We start from the raw sequence: 14,890 nt of genomic DNA, 5'->3' as shown, positions 1-14,890 counted from the left end.
TCTGCCCTTTTACAAGGCATAAATTACTGTTATATGTGAAGGTTCTATAGGATGTAGACTGGGAGCCCAAGAGTCACTTAAAATAATCTGAAATTGGATATCAGGAGTGTAAAATCTGGAGAAACTGCAGTTAAGAATTTTTCTGTTTGTTTTTTGAATAAAATTAAATTTGAACCTAGAAAATATAATTACTATCAACAGTTAATACATAGCAAATTAGAAAATGTTACAAGAAGAGTTAGCACATGAGCAGTGTGAAATAATTATTTCTAGGGCTATCTGTAAACCTAGGAATTCAGGCATTCATAAAAGGAAAAAATAATGAATTGAACTTCATCACAATTAAGAATTTTGTTCTTCGAAAGACCTTGTTAAGACAATGATAAAAAAAAAAAGCCACAGGCTGAAAGAAAATAGATGTCAATCAATATTTCTGATGAAGTATTTATATCCAGAATATATACAGAACTCTCAAATCTCAATAATAACAAAACAAAAAATTGTATAAAAATGAGCATAACATCTGAAAGACACTTTACCAGATAATTTATGTCAATGGCAAGCAACCATATGAAATAATGTTCAATGTCATTAGTCATTAGGGAAATGCAGATAAAAGCCACAATGACAAATGATTGTACACCTGTGAAAACTACTTTTAAAAACGAAGAGAAAGAAAGACATTGACATTACTAAGTGTACTGGGAAAAATGAAGAGCATTGCATTGCTTTTTGGGATGCAAAAGTTTAGCTAAGAGTTTGCCACTTTAGCAAGGAGTTGCAGTTTCTTTTAAAGTTAAACATGCCATTATCAAATTACCTAGTAATTCTATTCTTGAATATTTACAGTACAGTCAAAACTTATGTTCACATGAAAATCTGTACGTGAATGTTATAGTAGTTTTATTTGTAATTGCCCAAAGTGAGAACATCCTAAATATCCTTCAACTGGTGAATGAATAAACTGTGGTGCATCCATATAATGTGACACTGCTCAGCAGTAAAAAAGAACAAACTATTAATACTTGAAACAATATGGATGGATCCCGAATGCATTATACTAAAGAAAGATGCCAGACTCAAAAGGCTACGTGTTATATAATTACATCTACAGGACATTCTGGGAAAAAGCAAAGCTGTGTAGACATAAAAAGGATCAGTGGGTAAAGAAGCAAGAGGGAATTTGTGGAGTGAATAGAATTTTTTATATCTTGATTTTAGTGATGATTGCATGGCTGTATCTATTTATTAAAAATCAGGGAACTGTATGCTAAAAAAAAGGGTAAATTTTACTGTATGTAAATTACACCTCAATTTTAAAAAAACAGAAAAAGAAACCTGAGTCATAATTACCAAACTCTAATGCAGAGAACAATCTAAACAAATCTAATAGTACTTTTTAAAAATTATCAAAGTGTATTGTTCCATGGTCTTCTGTTATATAAAACTAGAAAACCTAGAAAACTAGTTTAGAGGCCGGGCGTAGCGGCTCACGTCTGTAATCCCAGCACTTTGGGAGGCCGAGGCGGGTGGATCATGAGGTCAGGAGATCAAGACCATCCTGGCTAACACGGTGAAACCCCGTCTCTACTAAAAAATACAAAAAATTAGCCGGGTGTGGTGGCGGGCGCCCGTAGTCCCAGCTACTTCAGAGGCTGAGGCAGGAGAATGGTGTGAACCTGGGAGGTGGAGCTTTCAATGAGCCGAGATCGCGCCACTGCACTCCAGCCTGGGCGACAGAGCGAGACTCCGTCTCAAAAAAAAAGAAAACTAGTTTATAAAACTAAACTAAAACCTTGGTCCGTTTTACGGTTCTGGGATAAAAGCTGTTCACCTGCTTTAAACACCATGAATAAGATTATAAAAACAATAATAAATATTAAATTAACTTCTGATCGAACATAACTTTTTCAGAAAAACAACTGTTTTCAAAGATTTACCTTTAAAGGTAAAAGTGTCCCTTGACTGGAAGTATTTACAGTGAGGTCAGATGACTCCCAGTTGGAATCCTTTTTAGCAACCTATAATCTTGTACTAGCATGTAAGTTCCCCTCCATACTTTTTCAAAATGGTCCAAGCAAATGGTTTTATCAATCTTATGTTCAAAGAGTTTAATTAGAAGTAAAAAATGTAAGTTGGCCTATACCAATGAAACCTGCATTATTTATTGTGCTGCTTATTATTCCACTGTGTTATAAAAAGATCATAAAATAAGACTGCTATAACTTCTTTTTTAAAAATGAGAATATAGGCATACAAAACTTTAATTGTAGGGGGAAACAATGGAGAAATTAAAAGAAAATTTTAGATTAAACCTTCACCAAATCTTCACATCTCTTTTCTATCTGGCACAAAAGTAGTTTTAACCACTATTTTCATTTTTAACTTTCTAAATCAAGTATTCTGGTGTTGTACAGATACAATATAATTCAAAAAAATAACAGGACATTTTAGATAAAACAGTTGAAAAGGGATGCTTACTGTGACTCCACTTACCTGTATAATCAAGATAAATTTCTCATAAAGACAGGTTGAGAAATTATGCTATAGAAACAGGAAATTGATTTATAACCTTTGTTTTATTCTTTATTTATAATAAAAAACAAAAATATTTAAGGTACGAGTCACGGGTTTATCCCTTATCCATTAAAAATAGGAACAATTATGTGAAAGGTACTGGTTGAATAGCCATTAGAAAGCTGAGCCTGACAGCTCTTTATTTAGGAACAAATAGATATTTTATGATTTACAAGAGAAATCTCTTTCTCTCTCTTTCTCTCTCTTTCACACACACACACAAATGCACACACCCCTTACATACAACTTTTTAAAGTTAAATTATGATTATAATAAAGTACATTGAATTTTTCTATCAATATTTGTTTCCAGATTTGAAGTAGTACAAGATAACATCTATGCTTAGGCCTGCTAGCTTTAAAAGGAAAAAAGGTTCATTCACAAGACATGTATTTTAGAAAGACAGAATAAACAGGGCCTATAAGTACATGGGCAGTGATAGATATTGGAGCTGCATAGGAGCTGGGACAGTACCAAAAATGCATGAAAAACCTTGTGTGATTTATCTGTCAGTTAGAAAAATAGTGTACCATTGCTAGTTTGAATGTTCACCCCTACAAATCTCATGTTGAAATTTAATCCTCATTGTGACAGTGTTGAGAAGTGGGGTGTATGAGGAGGTGTTTGTGTCATGGGTGGGGATCCTACATGAATAGATTTATGCCCTCCCTGGACGAGGGGGTGAGTGAATTATGAATATTTTAGTTCCTGTGGGAGTTGGTTGTTTAAAAATAAAATAAAATTTAAAAAAGCCTGGTACTTCCCTCTCTCTCTTGCTTCCTCTCTTACCATGTGATCTCTGCACAGCTCCCGTTTGCCTTTCACCATTTGTGGAAGCAGCCTGAAGCTTTCACCAGATGCCCGATCTTCTTCATAAATTACCCAGCCTCAGTTATTCATTTATAGCAACACTAAATGAACTAAGACAACCATCTAGCCAGAGACTTCAAATAACCAAGTAGAATTAAGCAAGACAACTGAAACCATGTACTACAAACATGGTAGTAAAGCTAGTTTAAACCTTTATGTGTACACACACACACATACACACGTATATACATATATACGTGTGTATATATATATATACACATATATACGTGTGTGTATATATATATATATATATATATATATACACATATGCCTAAAATATCTCACTGGTGATAGTTTTTCTTCAACAGCCAATTAATAACTTGTCAAAAAAATCAGAACAAAGTAGTTTTGTTTTAATCTGAAGGGATTTCTAGCTTTTTTCTATCAATTTTTAAAACAACATAAGAAAAATAAAAGTAGCCTATCATTCTTTGTACTGTACCAGCCCCTATGCAACCCCATTATCTATCACTGCCTGAAGAACGGCAGGTTATATGGAAAATAACCTGAATAGGATAGGGATTGGCATTTATTTCTTTTTCGCTTTCTCTGAAGCAAATCCTATAAGCAACAGATTATCAATAAGAGAATTTGCATGGTCATTGGTACCAAGAAACTTTTGGGTTTTATTAGTCACCAGGCATGTATTCCTCTCAGAAGCAGAATTATTCCTATAATCTTATCTTTTTTCCCTTGATCAACTGCATATTTTCAGTCTTTCTTGTAATTTCCACTGCAACAAAGATAGAAGATATTGAGAGGCTATTCTTTCTGATCCACAACAGTGAGGATTTAGTATTTCAAAAAGCCCAGAGGCATTTGCCAACACTCTTGGATACCTAACGGAGATAATAATCTTTTTATTTTTTGGCTGAAATTATATTAACTGAGGGTGGTTGTCATAATGATAGAAGACTAGATTGATAGTAAAAAGATTTGTCTTTGAAAAAGAAAAATGAGGAAACAAAATTTAATCAAATAAGGCATTTTATTGGGTAGACCAGATTCTTCAACATATGGAGTACACGTGGGAAAACATAATAATAAAAAGGTCATTGATGGTAAAAAGTTTGGGAACTATATACTAAACTGTCTTCTCTTCCCAAATGTTGAGGATGTTTTTAATGTTGAATGGAGGGAGTTAAGAAAGAAAATGTCAAACATCTCCATCTTCTTTATTTCAACAGATTTATATAAAACTGCAGCCTGTGGTAATTATTTTTAAAAATGTGTATTAAATTGTTAAATAAAATGTGGCAAAGTTAGCAAAGGGCTTAATTGTTCTAACTATTTTCAAAGCTTTTGGGTAAAAATTGGATGGTTCAATTGTATGTGTGGTATGCATTGTGCCATTTTGTAAGATTCACATAAGTCAGGAATGTCATTAATCAACTTACCTGAAATGCTTATTTTAAATGCAAATATAAGAGCATTTAACTCAGATACAGAATTACTGAAATTGTAGAACTTGTATTTAGTAGCTCATACATGCATATGTACTTTGTTTTTACCAGGAGAGTACAAATGCTGCACAAAACTTACTGTTTTTATTTCATTTCTTGATATGTGCATATTCTACATATTCTATCAACACTCTCGACCTTTGGCTTACTAACGAATGAAAAAAAAGAAAATGGAACTATAGGCTGCCTATGTTTCTCTTTCCTTCTAAGTCACATTTTCAAGGCAGTGTTGGCTAACACAATGAAGTAATAAGAATAACAAAGAATATAAGATTTCTTGGTTGATCGTGTTTCTTGGTATGTCATTGTCTGCTTTCTGTGTTTCAAGCAAATTAAAACTTTTTATATTTTAGTTAGTCTTTTCATATTTTCCATTTATCTTTTCAATACATTTAATTTTTTTCTACCCCTTAACCATATGGAATATCATCATAATAACTGCTTTAACATACTTGTCTACTTTTTCTATCATTTGCATCATACCTGAGTCATTTTTTGTTAGACTCTCTGTTCTTTATAGGTTATATTTCCCCGATTCTTTTGCCTGCTGAGTAATTTTTATATTAAATACCAGATATTGTAAATTTCATGTGTTTTGGCTCTATAATATTTTTGTATTCTTATAAATATTTTTGTATTTCTTGAGCTTTGTGCTGGATCACAGTTGTTTTAAAAGTTTGATCCCTTTGAGCCTTACTTTTAAGCTCTGTTAGGCACGACAAGAGCTGCATTTATTTTAAGGTTTTCCTACTACTGAGCCAAGACCCTTCTTTGTACTCTTAACGGATACCTGTGAATTTTAAGGCTTTTTTAGTCTAGCTGTCAGGAGAAATCACTATTCTTGGTCCTGTTTGAGCTATGGCTACTTTTCCTGAAAATTATTTTGGGTGGCTCTTTCTTTGGCCTCAGATAGTTTTCTCACCTGCATGGGTTAATAACTATTAAACTGAATACTCAAGGGGGACCCTTTGCAGATCTCTGAGGTCTTCTCTTCATGTCCTCTCTCTTGTCTGGTATTCTATAAACTCTAAGCACATGGAAATTCCTACTTATCTCTACTGGCTTTTCCCTGTCTACCCTATGGCTTGGAAATTTTCTCTAGGTAGTAAGCTGGGACAGTCATAGGACTTATACCATTTGTGTTCCAACTCTCAAATATCACTGCCCTTCTTTTTATAATATCTAACGTCTTAAGTACTGTTGTTTCATATGTGTTGTCTGGTATTTTAGTTATCTCAAGCAGGAGGGTAAATCAAATCCCTGCTACTCCATCTTAATTGGAAGCAGAATTAAGGCAATCTTGACTCTAATTTATAGATCAATTTTTGTTGTTTCTTAATTTTCTAATAAATATATATGAGAATTTAAAATTACATTTATCATGTCTTAAGCTTGCCAGAATTAACTGGCATGTACATTACAAAATTTTATGATTATTATTTCCACTCTCGTGGAAATAATAGTCTTGTTCTTCCTTGTTGAAAGTCCCCTAAAGTCTTATTATTCAGAATGGTAAGCTGACTAAGAGCATTGGTATCACTAGAGAGTGCATTTGAATTTCAGAGGTAAGGCAGAATCTCAGGCTCCACCCAGACCTACTGTCTTAGTCAGTTTGTGCTGCTATATCAAAATACCACAGACTGAGTACATTATAAAAAATAGAACTTTTTTTTCATGGTTCTGGAGACTGGGAAGTCCAAGATCAAGGATGTGGCAGAATGGGTGTCTAGTGAAGGCTGTTCTTGGCTTCCAAAATGGCGACTTGTTGCTGCATCCTCCAGAGGGTAGAAACTTTGTGTCGCTCTGTCGCCCAGGCTGGAGTGCTGTGGCATGATCTCGGCTCACTGCAAGCTCCACCTCCCAGGTTCACGTCATTCTCCTGCCTCAGCCTCCGGAGTAGCTGGGACTACAGGCGCCCACCACCACGCCTGGCTAATTTTTTGTATTTTTTAGTAGAGACGGGGTTTCACCATGTTAGTCAGGATCGTCTTGATCTCCTGACCTCGTGATCTGCCCACCTCGGCCTCCCAAAGTGCTGGGATTACAGGCATGAGCCACCACACCTGGCCAATTAAGTGTTTTTATAATCAGTTAATCTAATTCATGAGGGTGGGACCCTTATAACTCAATTATCTCCTGATGGCCATAGCTCTTAATGTTGCTGCACCAGAGATTTAGTTTCAACATAAATTTCAAAGAGGGCAAAACATTTGAATCATTGCATCTACTGAGTAAAAATCTTCATTTTAACAAATCCCCAGGTTAAACATGTAAATTTTAAAAAGCAGTGCACTATGAGGCACCTCTATAGAAGGAACCTCCATCTCATTTTTAGTTTCCTAGTGGGAAATCATAGTCAAGGTTAAGGATCTTAACCTTGCTTGTACACCGGACATTCCTCTTGGTAATATGGCCATTATGCATTTGCATCCCTGCCCTGTCAATTTCTAGATGTGTGAATTTGGATATGATAGTTTTTAGTCTGTTTTTTCATCCACAAAGTAGAACTAATGCCACCTACTTTATAGGAATGTTGTAACAGTAAAATTAAATATTACATTTAGTATCTGGTACATGATAACTTCTAAACAAATGGTAATTATGAATATTATTGGATTATTAGGGTGTAAGTTTCTGGAAGGAAAGAGTCATATCAAGTTTCTTTGCATTCCCTCAAACCTAAAAGAGTAGATACTTAATAAAGGTTGGCTGATTGATTGGTTGCAATGACATTTGAGTAATTCTCCAGGTAATTAAGAAATGAAATTGAAGTTAATAAACTACCTCAAATGTGTAGATTATATGACTCATTGAGCAGTCATAATCATTGAAGGAGAAAATAGAACCTCTCTACTTCATTCATGTTTAAGAGCAGAGTATGTTAAACCCATTTATTTTCAATGTTCATCAAGAGAATTTCATATAAAGTTAGTTTCACCTACTTCTTATTCCATCTTAATCAACAAAGATACTGCCTTACTAAGATATCTGTATTACATACTCCTGCCAAGGTCTAACTGAAGGTGCAATGGCCCCCATTGTAGTGCTGCAATGCACTTTAATTATATTCTTCAAAATGATATTTTTTGGAGAAATAACAACTCAAATAAGGAAAAAAGGAAATTTTAGCCCAATGCATCATTATTCAGTGTGTTATTCTTTAAATACAAAGATATGATTGCCTTGCAATTTCTAGGACACCAATTTTAAGATATTGTTTCTACATATCCTCCTCTGCCTAATTTTGATAAAATATTGGAGCTAATCTACCAATGCTCTTTCTGATTATTTCTCTTTTAAAATATAGAGGAATAATTTTTGAAAAATTATGGAATGCTCCATAAGCCTCAGTTTCTAAACCCAGTGGACTAAAATAATGATTACAACAAAATTATGAGAATAATCTAGCAAATGGACATTTTATTTTAGAAATGAAAAATTTTCACATTATTCAAAAGCAATTACAAAATAATATGCCAGAAGTATCAAAATAATTTTTAAAATTAACCTACTCTTTAATGTTGTATTCTAAATGTAAACACCATTATTAAATTATTTTAAGGTTATAATGTACTGGTTTATTTGAAATAGAGAAAAACATTGTATCATTGTATCTTCTAATTAATACTAAGAATTTTTTTCTTTCATCTGAGAGTTTATTGCCTTTGAGAAAGGGAGATAAAATCTAGATATAAAATATATGATCTTTAAAAGAAACAATTGGTAATTAACAACTAACAAGTTTTTATGTGAAAATATACTCTTCCATAAGTATGAACATCATGTGACCCAGATGATTTAAGTAAGATTTTAGAGAAACAAATAAGATACCATTGGGGTATAGGTTAGTGGTTAAAAGCATGGACACAGAAGTCAGACTTTCCAATCTTAATTCTAATGCCTTTACCAACAAGCTCTGGCACTTTTGGAATTAAAAAAAAAAAAATCTTCTGTTCCTTAGTTTATTCATTTGTGAAAATGAAGACAATGACAATAATGCTTTCCTCACTTTGCTGTAATAATCACTAATGGATTGCTATTTGAAAAGAATTTTGAGCAATGACAAGAACATAGCACACACAAGATAAATATTACTAGTAAATGCTATTATTACCAAACATAATATTCTCCCTATACTGAAAAAGACCACTTTGGTTTTATAAGAATGTACTTACATTCCTCATGATAATATCAATGGAATACTCCAATTGATAGATAGTCTTAAATTTCAATAAAATTTCAGAATATTTAACAGTGTGATTAGAAATGTAAAAAGAGTAATTCTGAAGGTGGGCAACTTGGATAATGATTAAAGGCACAGGTTTTAGAGTCTGACAGACTGAGTATGAAATATGGCTCTGCTATGCATTAGCAGGATAGCTTAGGTCAATCTCTACTTAATTTATATAAGCCTCCATTTCCAAATCCAGAAAATGAAAGTATGAGTAATTATCTCACAGAACTATCATAAAAACTAAATGATTGAAATTTAGGTTTTCAGTTACATAAAAACCAGCAAGTATTTATGTCTTAGTCTATTTGGGCTGCTATAAGACAATATCATATACTGGATGGTTTATAAATAATAGAAATTTACTTCTCACAATTCTGAAGGCTGGGAAATCCAAAATCAAGGGGCCAGAAGATTTAATGTGAAGTGAGAGCCTGCTTCCTCAAAGATAGTCTTCTTCTACTGTAACTTCACATGGAATAAAGGGCAAGGAATCTCTTTGGGATCCCTCTGGAATCTCTTTTATAAGGGTACTAATCTCCTTTCTTCATGATCTAATCACTTCCCAAAGCCTTAGTACCATCACTTTGCAGGATAGAATTTTAACAGAAGAACTGGCGCTGGGGGACACAAACATTCAGATTATAGTAACTTAATTATGATCTACTGCATTTATAATATCAATTCTTGTTGGATTTGGTCTCTGCCATCAAATATTTTTAAACATATTGTATCAAGAAAATAATAATTCTAATTGGGCACAGTGATGCACATCTGTAGTCCCAGCTACTCGAGAGGCTGAGGTGAAAGGAGGCCTGGGCAATATAGCAACACCCTCACTGAAAAATAAAAAAAGATATATACCCTAAAAACAGCCATAGATGCAAGTAATCTCTGTATAATACTATTAAATAAATCAGTGGTGCAGCTACAAATGATAGTCATTTAGAAGCATCATTCATTTGGGCCTCAAAGGTTTTGATCTTGTCCATTACTTTCCCTCCAATTTTCCAGGTAGTCCTTTAGCCTTCACTGGGAGAAGGGAAAAGTATTTAAAAACACGTAAGTAAGAGAAAATCATCTGTAGCCTAGATTAGTTTTTCCAGTCATCCTTCTACCCTATTGAAAGGTAAGCTCCTAACTACAAATAAGACATTTATATTACATAAAGTGTCCATATTAAAAACTAAAAAAATCTATCTTATTATAGACTTTATAACATACATTGATAGATTTTATAACGAAGAAAAATCTTTGAGGGAGGGTTTGGAAACGCGAACACCTGAATGCAGATGCCTTTCCCAATTCATTTACACTTCCTAAGTCAAATTGCTGCTAGGGCCTATATACTGCTGAGAAGTATGAGGCTGACATTGGAAAAGTTCTCCAGATGATACTAATTACTAATATGATGCTTTCTTTTCTATGGACTGGTTGAGAGCTCAGACACCAGTTTTTGAGGGATCCCAGACAAATAGCAGAAAGCAGAGCATCCTGGGGAAAAGTCCAATCTTTTCTGTCTTTTGGGCGGAGACAACCTCAGATGTCTGGGGAGCAGTACCTAGCCATGGCACTGGCACGTCCTGTGCATATACTACCAGCCCACAAGACAGTGTTTCAGCTGCCATCGGGACTTGTGCCATTTAGGATCTTCCAACAACCAGCTTTCATACCCAGTGAGCTAACAAAGGAAAACAGCAGTCATTTAAGAACCTCCAGCAAACTGAATGATCAGTCAGTGTCTCGATTAGGGTCCAGTTAGGAGACAGAAGCCGTAACAATTATTTTAACAGAGAAAATTCAAGATAAAAAATAATTAAGCAATGTTATTTAGGTGACTGAAAGGTCAGAAAGAGAACTCTGAGTTTTCATGGAGGTAGCAACTATACAGCGAAGTTACCCTGCAAGGCTAAGGGAAACAAGGAAAGAGTTTAGACATACTGAAACTTGGAGAAGACGCCCCACAGAGCTGATATTCAGACCTTTGAGGAAGTGGCTCAGCTTGGCTGGTGATGGCATCTCTGAGCTGGAGGAAGAGGTGCCATGGGGGGCTGGGACCCAGACTTCTGAGGAGGGGGTGTCAGTTAGTTGGTGCTGGGATATCTGTGGTATTAGGATAAAGCTCGTGTTTTCAGAGATGGAAACACTGCAAACAGGATTTAACCACTGCTATGGGTCAACACATCTGCTACTAGCATGAAGATGCATTGCCAGGGTGATATAGAAAAAAGAGACTGTCAGGAAGTAACAGAAAGCCAATAGGATGAAAACAGAAAATATTAAAATATTAAATAGTAAGTACCTTCTTACTCCTCTTGCCTTGCCTTGCCTTGCACTCTTTCTCTCTCTCTGTCTCTCTGTGTGTGTGTGTGTGTCTCGTCCCCTACTGACAAAGCTTAAGGAGAAGCAACTGACAACGCTGAAATGAAATTAGCCAAGTCGCAGTTTCAACATCACAAATTCTAGCATAGATGGGTACAGTTTGGGAGCTGAAATGCAATAACTTAATTGGCTGCCATAGGAAAAAAAAAACATGCAAAAATAGAGCAGCTGAGAGAGGCAAGTGGAAGTGGAAAATACAGGAAAAAATAGTGATGCAAAAGCAGAATAAAATAATCATTCTACAGGTTTAAAAAAATAATTAAACATGATTTTCTAAACAAACCAGACAACATGAAAGAGTAATTACCACTGAAATCTAAATGAATGGCATGGAAAATCAAGTAACATAAATACCAAAAAGAAAAGGGCAAAATGTAAATTGAAGTAATGACCAAAAAAAAATGTAAGAAATGTAGAACAAAGATCCAAGAGAGCTAAAGCGAGTAATAGGAATTCCAAAAGTAAAATGAACAAACGGAGGATTAATTGAATAAATACAGAAGAATATTTATTTGAGCTGAAGGCCTCAATCCACAGTTTAAGGTTTCACTGACTTCCAGGATACACTGAGAATAAAACCTAGGTATAAAAGTGCTCAAGCTAAAATGAGAAATCTTACAAGTTTCCAAGCATACAGAAAAAGTACCATCAAGAGAAAAATAATTGGCTTGGCATCCAAATGCGTGTCCAAAACACAGCAGCCAGAAGCTAGCAGAGAGTAAAAGTCTGTTAGCTGATTATGGAGAAAAAAAAACTAATTAATAAAAATCTAATTTTTGAGGAGTAAATACAAACTCAATTACCATGATAAAGATGGAATGAATAAATACAATTTTCAACACCAAGCAAGTAAACAAAATAGAGGGTTGTTGAACATAAAACTATTCTAGCTAATGTGGATTTTCACAGACTGGTTAGAATCCCATTTCTCCTGATAAGATAAGCAATAAGAGAAAATTTAAGAAGAAGGAAAAAGTACACACTTCACACTGGAAAGGCTAGTGTGTATATCCTTAGTGTCTTTAATATACTGACTGTCACAACATTTTTAAAGAAAATTCTGGAATCTAAGTAAATTAATGTTTATCTGATGCAGAAAAAATCATTTTAAGAAGAGCAGGAACTCAGAAACTAACAAAAATGTAGGCAAACATTTACATATAAAAAAGATGGAAAACAGAATGCATACAGAGCCCATATTTGTATGTGAAACTATCTATAAAGGCCATTTACAGAGAGCACTCTCAAACTTAACACATCAATATTAACCTCTAAATAAGCAAAATTTAATGAGCATAAAATGAAACTTAGCAAGTATGGTTCATTCAAGGTCTTTTAGGGAAAAAAATGGATCAACTGCATCACTACTAGTTCCACTCAATTTACCAACAAAGTGGAAAGCAGAAATTGTAACTGCCAACTCATCCTAAAAAACAAATCTCTGGAATAAAAATGTATCATTTTTATATAGGACAATGATCTTGAATCTAGATCAAATGTCTTTCTATCATTGAAAATATAAATATAGAAAGCATGGGCAACACTGAAGAATTAGCCAAGCCATTTTTAAGACTGTGCCTAGGACTTATATTTCTACAAATTCAAGACCTCCACCCCTGGGCCTTGCAATGAGTTGATGGTGAATAAATGCTGATGATAGTAGTGAATACTGTCAGGGGCATGTGAACCAGAGCAACTTTATCTTAAATAGGAGCTGGGTAAAATGAGGCTGAGACCTACTGGGCTGCGTTCCCAGACAGTTAAGGCATTCTGAGTCACAGAATGAGATAGGAGTTCAACACAAGATACAGGTCATAAAAACCTTGCTGATAAAATAGATTGCAGTAAAGAAGCTGGCTAAAACCCACCAAAACCAAGAAGGTGACAAAAGTGACCTCTGTTCATCCTCACTGCTACTATCCCACCAGCAGAATGACAGTTTACAAATGCCATGGCAACATCAGGAAGTTACCCTGTATGGTCTAAAAGGGGAGACGTGAATAATCCACCCCTTGTTTAGTATGTCATCAAGAAATAATTATAAAAGTGGGCAATCTGCAGCCCTTGGCTGCTCTGTCTATGGAGTAGACATTCTTTCATTCCTTTACTTTCTTTCTTTATGAACTCTATGGACTTTACTCTATGGACTCGCCCTGAATTATTTCTTGTGTGAGATCCAAGAACCCTCTCTTGGGGTCTGCATTGGGACCCCTTTCCCGTAACATCTTTTTGGCAACCATGAAGGGACTATAGTGCAGAAACCCCCGACCCAAAGGCTAACTTTGGGTAAGTGGTGGGATCCAGTAACATCTTTCTGGCAAACCCTGAAGGAACAATACTGAGGAGACCTCTGGACCCAAAGGAAACAGACTGCAGCACTGATTGGATGCCTTTGGGTAAGTGGGGTGCATGTATCTGGGTAAGGGATGGGATTGGGTCAGAGGCCCAACTTAGGGGAGTTAGAGTCTCTCCTAGGACAGAGAGAGTTAAAGGCTCCTCTCAATAAAAGGCAAGGACGCTTGACTTACCTTGGGTTAGAGGCCCAACTTAGGAGGACTAGAGTCCCTTCTAAGATTTAGGGGGTTAGAGACGCTTGTCAGTGAAGTGCATCTTGGCTAAGAATGGGTTTGGCACCGCAGGAGGTTAACTGCTATTCTCTTTGGATTAAGCTGCCTTGCAGTCTTTGATGACGGTAATGGGTGACACGATTAGGCATGTACAGGATCATGGGACATGGGAAGCTTTTTCCTCCCCCAAAAGGGGAAACTCGACAGCTGATGGGACTGCTTGAAAAAAATCTCTTCACGACAGCAGCCGCTTGAATTTTTCTGTGTCGCTGCAACATGGTGGGGTCATTCTCTGGCCTCCCTGAGCATTTTGCCTTCCCCATCCTGCCACAGGCGATGATTTTCTTTCTCCTTTCCGTTTTTTATCTTTTTTTTATTACTCAGGGCGACCATCTTGCCCAGAGACCACATGTTGAAACTCCTGGTCGGAGGGTGGATTAATGATGATGGGAGGAAGTTTGAGCCTTGGCAGTTTGCAATTGGGTGCTAAGCAGAGTGGTTAAGGTCTATGTCTTGCCACATGTATTTTACTCTGGCCAGAATGGAAAGAGATAATTTTCCTTTGTGTTGTGGCTTGGCCCCCAGGGCTGTGGTGCAGCAAGCCGGGTCACGAGGGCTGCTCAGGGAAAGGGAACCCAGAAGCCTGGCATGCCAGCAAAGGGTAAGAATTTCTTACCAGTCAGACTTCTGGTCTCTCTCTTTCTCTGTCTCTCTCCGTATGTGTGTGTGTGTGTGTGTGTGTGTGTGTGTGTGTGTGTGTGTGTGTGTAAAGAATGAGGTTTCCCTCTGGTCAATCATGT

The 14,890-nt window shown here is 35.7% G+C and overlaps 1 long non-coding RNA gene across 1 annotated transcript in view; it reads right to left on the bottom strand.

The window, feature by feature from the left end:
* LOC129480225 (uncharacterized) overlaps positions 1–13,446 on the bottom strand; it is a 59,064-nt gene extending 45,618 nt beyond the window's left edge. Inside the window, exons 1-2 of the long non-coding RNA XR_008656945.1 lie at positions 13,392–13,446; positions 11,444–11,524 (exon numbers count right to left, since the gene is read on the bottom strand). This is a non-coding gene — a long non-coding RNA (uncharacterized lncRNA). The remainder of the gene's footprint in view (positions 1–11,443; positions 11,525–13,391) is intronic.
* Between the last annotated feature and the right edge of the window lie 1,444 nt (positions 13,447–14,890).

This window comes from Symphalangus syndactylus, chromosome 4, assembly GCF_028878055.3.
Source record: "Symphalangus syndactylus isolate Jambi chromosome 4, NHGRI_mSymSyn1-v2.1_pri, whole genome shotgun sequence".
NCBI lineage: Eukaryota > Metazoa > Chordata > Mammalia > Primates > Hylobatidae > Symphalangus > Symphalangus syndactylus.
Note: the sequence above shows the minus strand (reverse complement) of the source record. Positions and strands in the feature narration are given on the sequence as shown.